We start from the raw sequence: 7,144 nt of genomic DNA on the forward strand, positions 1-7,144 counted from the left end.
CATTGATAAGGTACCTATATACATATCTAACTTTGAAGATGCCTGAAGGGCTCCCCATCCACAAAAGTTTATCCTCCTCATCCTTATCGGCCCAAAAGATTTTCAATATATTGTCCACCGTTTCCATGTCAAATAGGGAATTTAGTCGTACCAAATTCCAGTTACCATCTGGACAAAGCGGAGACTCCACTATGCCATAATCACCTACTGCCTCATTGTGTAGCGGTTTTGGGAGATAGTTTGGGTTATTGGGGATCCAAGGATCCTCCCAATAATTTATGTTGGTGCCTTTGCCAACCTTATAACACAAATCTTTGGCTAGAATAGGTCTAACGCTGAGGATGCCTTTCCATTGCCACAAGTTAGTCTTCTTCTTTGGGCACCGCATGAAAGATGAGTGGGGAAAATACTTGTTTTTCATTGCTTTGACCCACATAGAATCTTGGTTGTTTTGTAAAGCCCATCCAATCTTGCAAAGCATTACTGTATTAACATGCTCTAACTTTCTAATACCAAGACCACCAAGTGCTTTTGGTTGACAGATCACCTTCTAAGGAACCGATGTGAATTTAGAAACATACTGTTTATTGCCCTACCATAGGAACCGGCTTGCCAACCTATCGATGCTTTTGCACCAAGTTTGAGGGAGTTATGGACATTGTGTAGTTTGGAATGGCTGTGATCAAGGACTTGATAAGTACTGATCTACCAGCTTGTGAGAGAAGGCTAGCTTTCCAACCCTGCAACTTGGCTTCTACTTTCTTCTTCACATCTTCATAAGCCTTAACTTTGCTCCGGCCTATAAAAAGTGGATTACCTAAATACTTTGCTTCTTTCGAGACCTCCTTTAGGTTGAGAATGTACTTGATAGCTGCCTTAGTCCTCGCTAGAACATTTATGGAGAAGAAACACCCTGACTTCGAATAATCCACTAATTGACCAATCCAAACACAATATTGATGGATGCATTCCGCTACAACTCTAGCTTCGTTTGTATTGTCTCGGCAGAAAATCAAAATGTCATTAGCAAAAAATAGGTGCGAAATAAAGGGACAGCTTCTTCCTATCTCGATACCATGGATCTTGCCCTCGCTTTCCAATTGATGTAACAATCTAGATAGAAGCTTAGCAAATAAGATGAATAAATATGGGGAAATAGGGTCGCCTTAGCGAAGTCCATGCTCCATTTTCACAGTTACATAAAGGCTGCCATTTAGAAGAATTGCGGCACTATCTGCAGTAAAACATTATCCCAGCAAGCCAATCACTTTTGTTGAGAATCCAAAGCTAATGAGAATTTCATTTAGAACACTCCAATTAACCTGATCATAGGCCTTGTACATATCTAATTTGATCGCCAAAATCCTGTTAGCCCCCTTAACTTTCTTCATTGAATGAGTGATTTCATTGACAAGGATAGTATTCTCTCCGATCCATCTTCCTAGAATGAACGCAGCCTGGTTAGGAATATATAAATAACTATAAAATTTATTTTTTAATTAATTTTTATCATATCAAACAAATCTTTTATGGCTGTATTCCATGAGATGTGAACTGAATTGTCATTCAGCTGGTAAGGCTCTTGGTCTTGCTTGGTTTTAATTCTTGGAAACATGTGGAGTCTTCTTTATTAATAAATTATTTATTTGAAAAAAAGATTAATTTTTACAATATTTGATATTTTGGGAAAGAAAAACAAATCTTAGAAAGATTATAAAGATTAAATATTAAACTTAATTCAATATAATAACCAAATATATCATTAGAAATATCTATTTATTTTATTTTTTTCTAATTCCTATGAATATATATTTATTTCTATTTTATTAGGAATAACTACTTTATATACCAAACATACTTTAAATTTAAATTTGTTTTTTTATATTGTTAAATTTACTATTAAGAATGCAATATACCTAAACTAGACCATGGAAGTTTATCCCGCATGTATATATATATATATATATTGGTATGTGTAGCATATATATACTTGAGTACATATATTCCTCCAATTATACAATCGAAAGCCTAACAAAGTGATTGGCCTTTTTGGAAGATGAATTGGCTACAACCAAAGAGTAATTATAGCATTGGTTGCTGCAATTACAACTAATGAAGAACAAAAGATAACCAATTTTCTGTTGATCGGGTAACTAGGTGATGAAAATCCATCCGAACCCGCACAACCAACAACCCGTTGGGGTGTTGACCCGATACGGATAAAAACTGGGCCAATTACTAGAGCTCAACCTAAGAGATTTAAGGACAACCTGGCTGCCTTTATACAGGAAGTAATTAATTCTCAAAAGAGCTTGTTAATACCCAAAGATATAAAGCCTATTTTAAGCATCCAAGTGGTGGAGGCCAATACGGACCTGGATAGCTGTTTTAGTGCAAATATGGACTCCGAGTAGCAAGAAACTGATCCAACACTTCATGGATTCAATGAATATCACTAAGAGGTCATGAAATCAAGTCAAATCAGAATCAAAAGCATCTAAAATGGGCTTGTACGCATAGAAGGAAGACATGGCCGGTTTTGCTGTATTATCTGCTAGCTTCATTGTATTTTGCTAAGTTGGCATTTTCTTTTTGTTCCAATCAAGGACAATGTGTGGGACTCAACAATAATCTTATTTGGAATCTTACAAGGCATATGGAAGCTGATTTGAAGCTTAAATCGGTCAAGGATTGGTAAAAAATAGCTTAGTTAGAAAGATAGTCAAATAATTTCCTAATTTGATTTTGACTTTTTATTTTAGGAAATTAGAATTTTATTTTGTTTCTATTTATTTATTTTCTGGGAAAATTAACTTAGGAAAGTTATTATCTTATTATTTTCATTGTAAATTAATTAATTCTTAATTCCAAATCAAGGAATTAATTGATACAAATTAGTTTAGGAAAGTAGTGTGAGAATCGGCCAATATGTTTCCTTTTCTCTTTGGTGGCCGGTTTTAACCTAAGTTTCTAGAGTTTATTGCTTTGTGACTTCAGCCTATTTAAGGGCTTATTTTTTAGGAAGAACACACCTTTAATAATATTCAGAAAATTAATTGTGAGATAGAATTCTTTTTGTTCTCTTTGACACCTAAAGCACCAGTAGAGAGTAAGTGTTTTAGTTTTGACTTATCAATAGGACTTCCATAACCTACTGTGGCGTCTTTATTATACAAAGGTTTCTAATTACAGGTTGGTTAGGGGTTAAGGTTTTCCCACAAGAACTTGAACTTAATTGAAATCTAGGCTAATATAATACGGGTTTAGGCACGAGTCGACCTAGGTTCGTATCATTTGGTATCAGAGCCAAGATTTTGTTCAGGTTTGATCTATCTTATTTGTTTTATTTTGTTTTTTGTTAATCTACAATTTTAGCATTAGGTTAAGGTTGCTTCTATCATCATACAATTCTGCATATTTAAAAAAAAAAAAAAAACACATTCCTAGCCAAATTAGGTTTTCCTTGTTTTACCATATTTTTGCTTCCTAATTTGTTGGTTGATCTTCATCATTGTTCTTGTTAATTTGGTTTATTCTTGATTTATTTTCTATTTTAATCTTAATTAGTTGCATTCATATATTCAAATAAATAAATAAATAAGAGTTTTGAAGTCATCTTGCATAAAATCTAAAAATTGTGCAATTTGATTTTGTTTTTATGTGGTCACGGGTTTGGCGAATTTTGGTGTTGGAATTGCGATTTTGTTGTTAATTCTTGCTACTGTATTTGAATGAATATTTTGTGAGTAAAATAAAAAGTCGAAGAAAATAAAAATTAGAAGTCCAGTTTTTGTTGAATTTGGAGTTTGAATTTGTTTGCTAGAAATTTGTTGGAGTTGCTGATTTGTTCTTATTTATTCAATATTTGTAGTTGCTGTAAATTCATTCTTGCTGCTGAATATTTGAATTTTGGGTGCTAAAACTATTGGATTAAAATTAGTTAAAAGATTTGATGTAAAAACTTGAATTACAAAGAATAACAACCAACAACTATCCTATATTTTTGTTCAATTTGATTCTTGTTTGTGTTTGAATTTCTTTCTCTATATTTTATCCTTGAACTATTGGTTCATTCATAGTCTATGCAGCTTTTATTTCATTCCAAATTTGCTTGTTGATTTACTTGTTTTTGCTTAGAAAAGTCGAGAACTAGTTTTTATCAATTCACTCGATATTGCTTGCTTTTTACTATTGTTTTGTTGATAAGTTTAATTAAAATATACTTGTGATCTAATTTCTATTTAGTGGGTGTTTTAATTAGAACTTTGAGATAATTATTTGAGTGGAAAAAAGCAAGAAAATGTGAGCTTAAAAGAGGGTAAAAGCTGAAACTAGTGTGCAAACACGAGTGTCGAGATATTATTTGAGTGAAACACATGAGGGAATGAATTTGGTGAGGATTTATTTTATTTTTGCAATATATTTACTCACATGGCAGATTCAAGGATGATAAGAGGAGCAGGAGATGGATCATTGAGAATTAATAAAAAGGAGTCCGTGGGAGTCAAAGGTGATTCCGAGCTACAGGGATGGGAGATGAGCACATAAACATGATGGCGGTCTTGGAGCAATTACAACGGATGAATGCTCACTTTGATCACCTAGATCAAAGGATGGACAAGTTGGAAACATCATAAGGAAGGCCGAATCCAAGGTTAGATGTACATGGAGGCCGAAGACGAGGTCGAGGAGGCCATGGCCGACCTGGAGAGGAATTCGGGGAAGGTAATTTTGGAAATGACCTTGATGAGGGGTTTGATGAAATTTTTGCTAACCAAGGAAGGAAAAACTGTGGGAGACCAGCAAGGAATGAGGATGATGATCTTGGGAATATTAAGGTCAACATACCATCTTTCATGGAAAAAAGTGATCCGGAGACGTACCTAGAGTGGGAGGAGTGAATGGAGATGATATTCGATTGTCATAACTATTCGGAGACTAAGAAGGTAAAAGTGGCAGCAATGGAATTTGGACATTATGCACTCCAATGGTGGAAAAATGAGTAAAATACCCAAAGAAGAGTAGGTGATGAATTGATTACTAATTGGCGACAAATGAAAGGGGCCATGATATGAACATAGGACGACCTGCGCCTAAACCATATTATATTAGCCTGGATCTAATTATGTTCAAGTTCTAATGGTCACCCAAACCCCTAAACAACCTATAATTAGAAACCTTGGTATATTGAAGATGCCATAATAGGTGATGGAATTCCTATTGATAAGTCAAACTAAAATACTTACTCACTAATGGTGTTTTAGGTGTTCAAAAGAACAAAGATAAATTCAATCTCACAAAATAAATTCTAAATATTATTAATCGTGTGTTCTTCCTCAAAAATAAGCCCTTTTATAGGCTAAGAGGAAACAAAATAAAACCCTAAAACAAAAAGGAAAAATCGGCCATGCAATGAAGAATCATAATATGGCCGAAAGTCTCCTCATTTCCTAATCTAATTTGGATTAATTAATTCTTTTATTTTGAATTAGGAATTAATTAATTCACAATTAAAATAATAAGATAATAACTTTCCTAAACTTATTTTTCCAGCAAATAAATAAATAAAGTAATGGTAATTTCCTAAAACAAAAAGTAGAATCAAATTAAGAAACTAAAATACTAGCTTTTTGACTAAGTTGACTATGACCAATTTTTGACCAATTTGAGCTCCAAATCAGCTTCAATATGCTTTTTAGGATGTCAAATAGGATTATTATGGAGTCCCACATGTTGCCCTTGCTTGGAGGAAAGATAAAAATCCAACTCAGTAAAATACAGTAAAGCTAGCAAGCAATACAGCAATTTTTGGCCAAATTTTGAAGCTATCTGTACAAGTCCGTAAAAGTTGGTTTTGCTTCTACCTTAACTTGTTTACATGATCTCTTACTGATATTTATTGAATCCATAAAGAGTTGGAACCATTTCTTGCTGCCCGGACTCCATAAATGCATCAAAACAGCTACCCGGGTCCATATCAGCTTCCTCCACTTGTATGCCCAAAAAAGGTCTTAGATCTTCGAGTATGGACAAGCCCTCTTAAGAATAAATTACTCCTTTGATAAAGGCAGCAAGGTTGTCCCTAAACCTCTTGGATTGAGCTCTAGTGATCGGCCAAGTCTTCATCCGTATCGGGTCAGCAACTCAGTGGGTTATAGGTTGTATGGGCACGGACAGATTCGCATCATTCCCCTCCTTTTGAACAGGATTTGTCCTTAAATCAAGATCATCACCTGGAGAAAAGGGAGATAATTCAGTAACATTAAATGTGGAACTAACATTCTACTTACCTAGTAAGTAAAGTTTGTCGCCATTTTCATTGATTTGCTCCAAAATTTGAAAAGTCCATCCCCTCGAGGCATAAGCTTTGATTTTTGTTTCTTCAGAAACCTTTCCTTTATTAAGTGCAACCAAATCCAATCTCCTGGGTCAAATACTAACACAAAAAAATCTAAAAATACATGCTCATTATGGCAAAAATTATACTTTTTAAATTTAGCAAATAATCTCTTCTAAATTTTCAAATTTCCACAAAGTAAAGCTCTCAACAAGGCTGATAAAATTCTATACAACAAAATTTTTTTTAAATAAGCATCTTTATGCTTATGACCAGCTATGTTTTCTTACTCAAGATAGCTTTATTAACATCCCCAAAACTCAAATAAAATTTTTTATTTTTCCTCTCTTTTTTTTCTTCCCCTCGGTTTGGCTCTCACTCTTGGCTTTTCTCACTTCTCTCATGTTCTCGGGTTTCTTTCCCCTTCTCACCTCACTTTCGGCTTTCCCATGATTTTTCCTCTCAATTCAAGTCTTAGAGAACTTACCTGGTTGGTCTTGCACGGCTTAGACTCCTTGGATGGGTGTTGTTGCCGTGGGGGCCATGCTAGTTCTCTCCTTGAGTTGTTCGGCCACCTTCCTCTGTTGTATTTGTATTTGATCTTTGTACACTTCTTTGGGAGTTAATGTCTCTAGCTTGACCTTTTTACCTTTAAATCTAAAAATAGTACTATTCTCTCTACCATAATGAATAACATCTCTATCAAATTGCCAAGGCCTACCAAGTAAAATATGTCCCGCATGCATTGGCACAACATCACACAAAACCACATCCACATATTTATCAATACTGAATTTTACTTTGGCT

Source organism: Ziziphus jujuba, chromosome 5, assembly GCF_031755915.1.
Source record: "Ziziphus jujuba cultivar Dongzao chromosome 5, ASM3175591v1".
Classification (NCBI taxonomy): Eukaryota; Viridiplantae; Streptophyta; class Magnoliopsida; order Rosales; family Rhamnaceae; genus Ziziphus; species Ziziphus jujuba.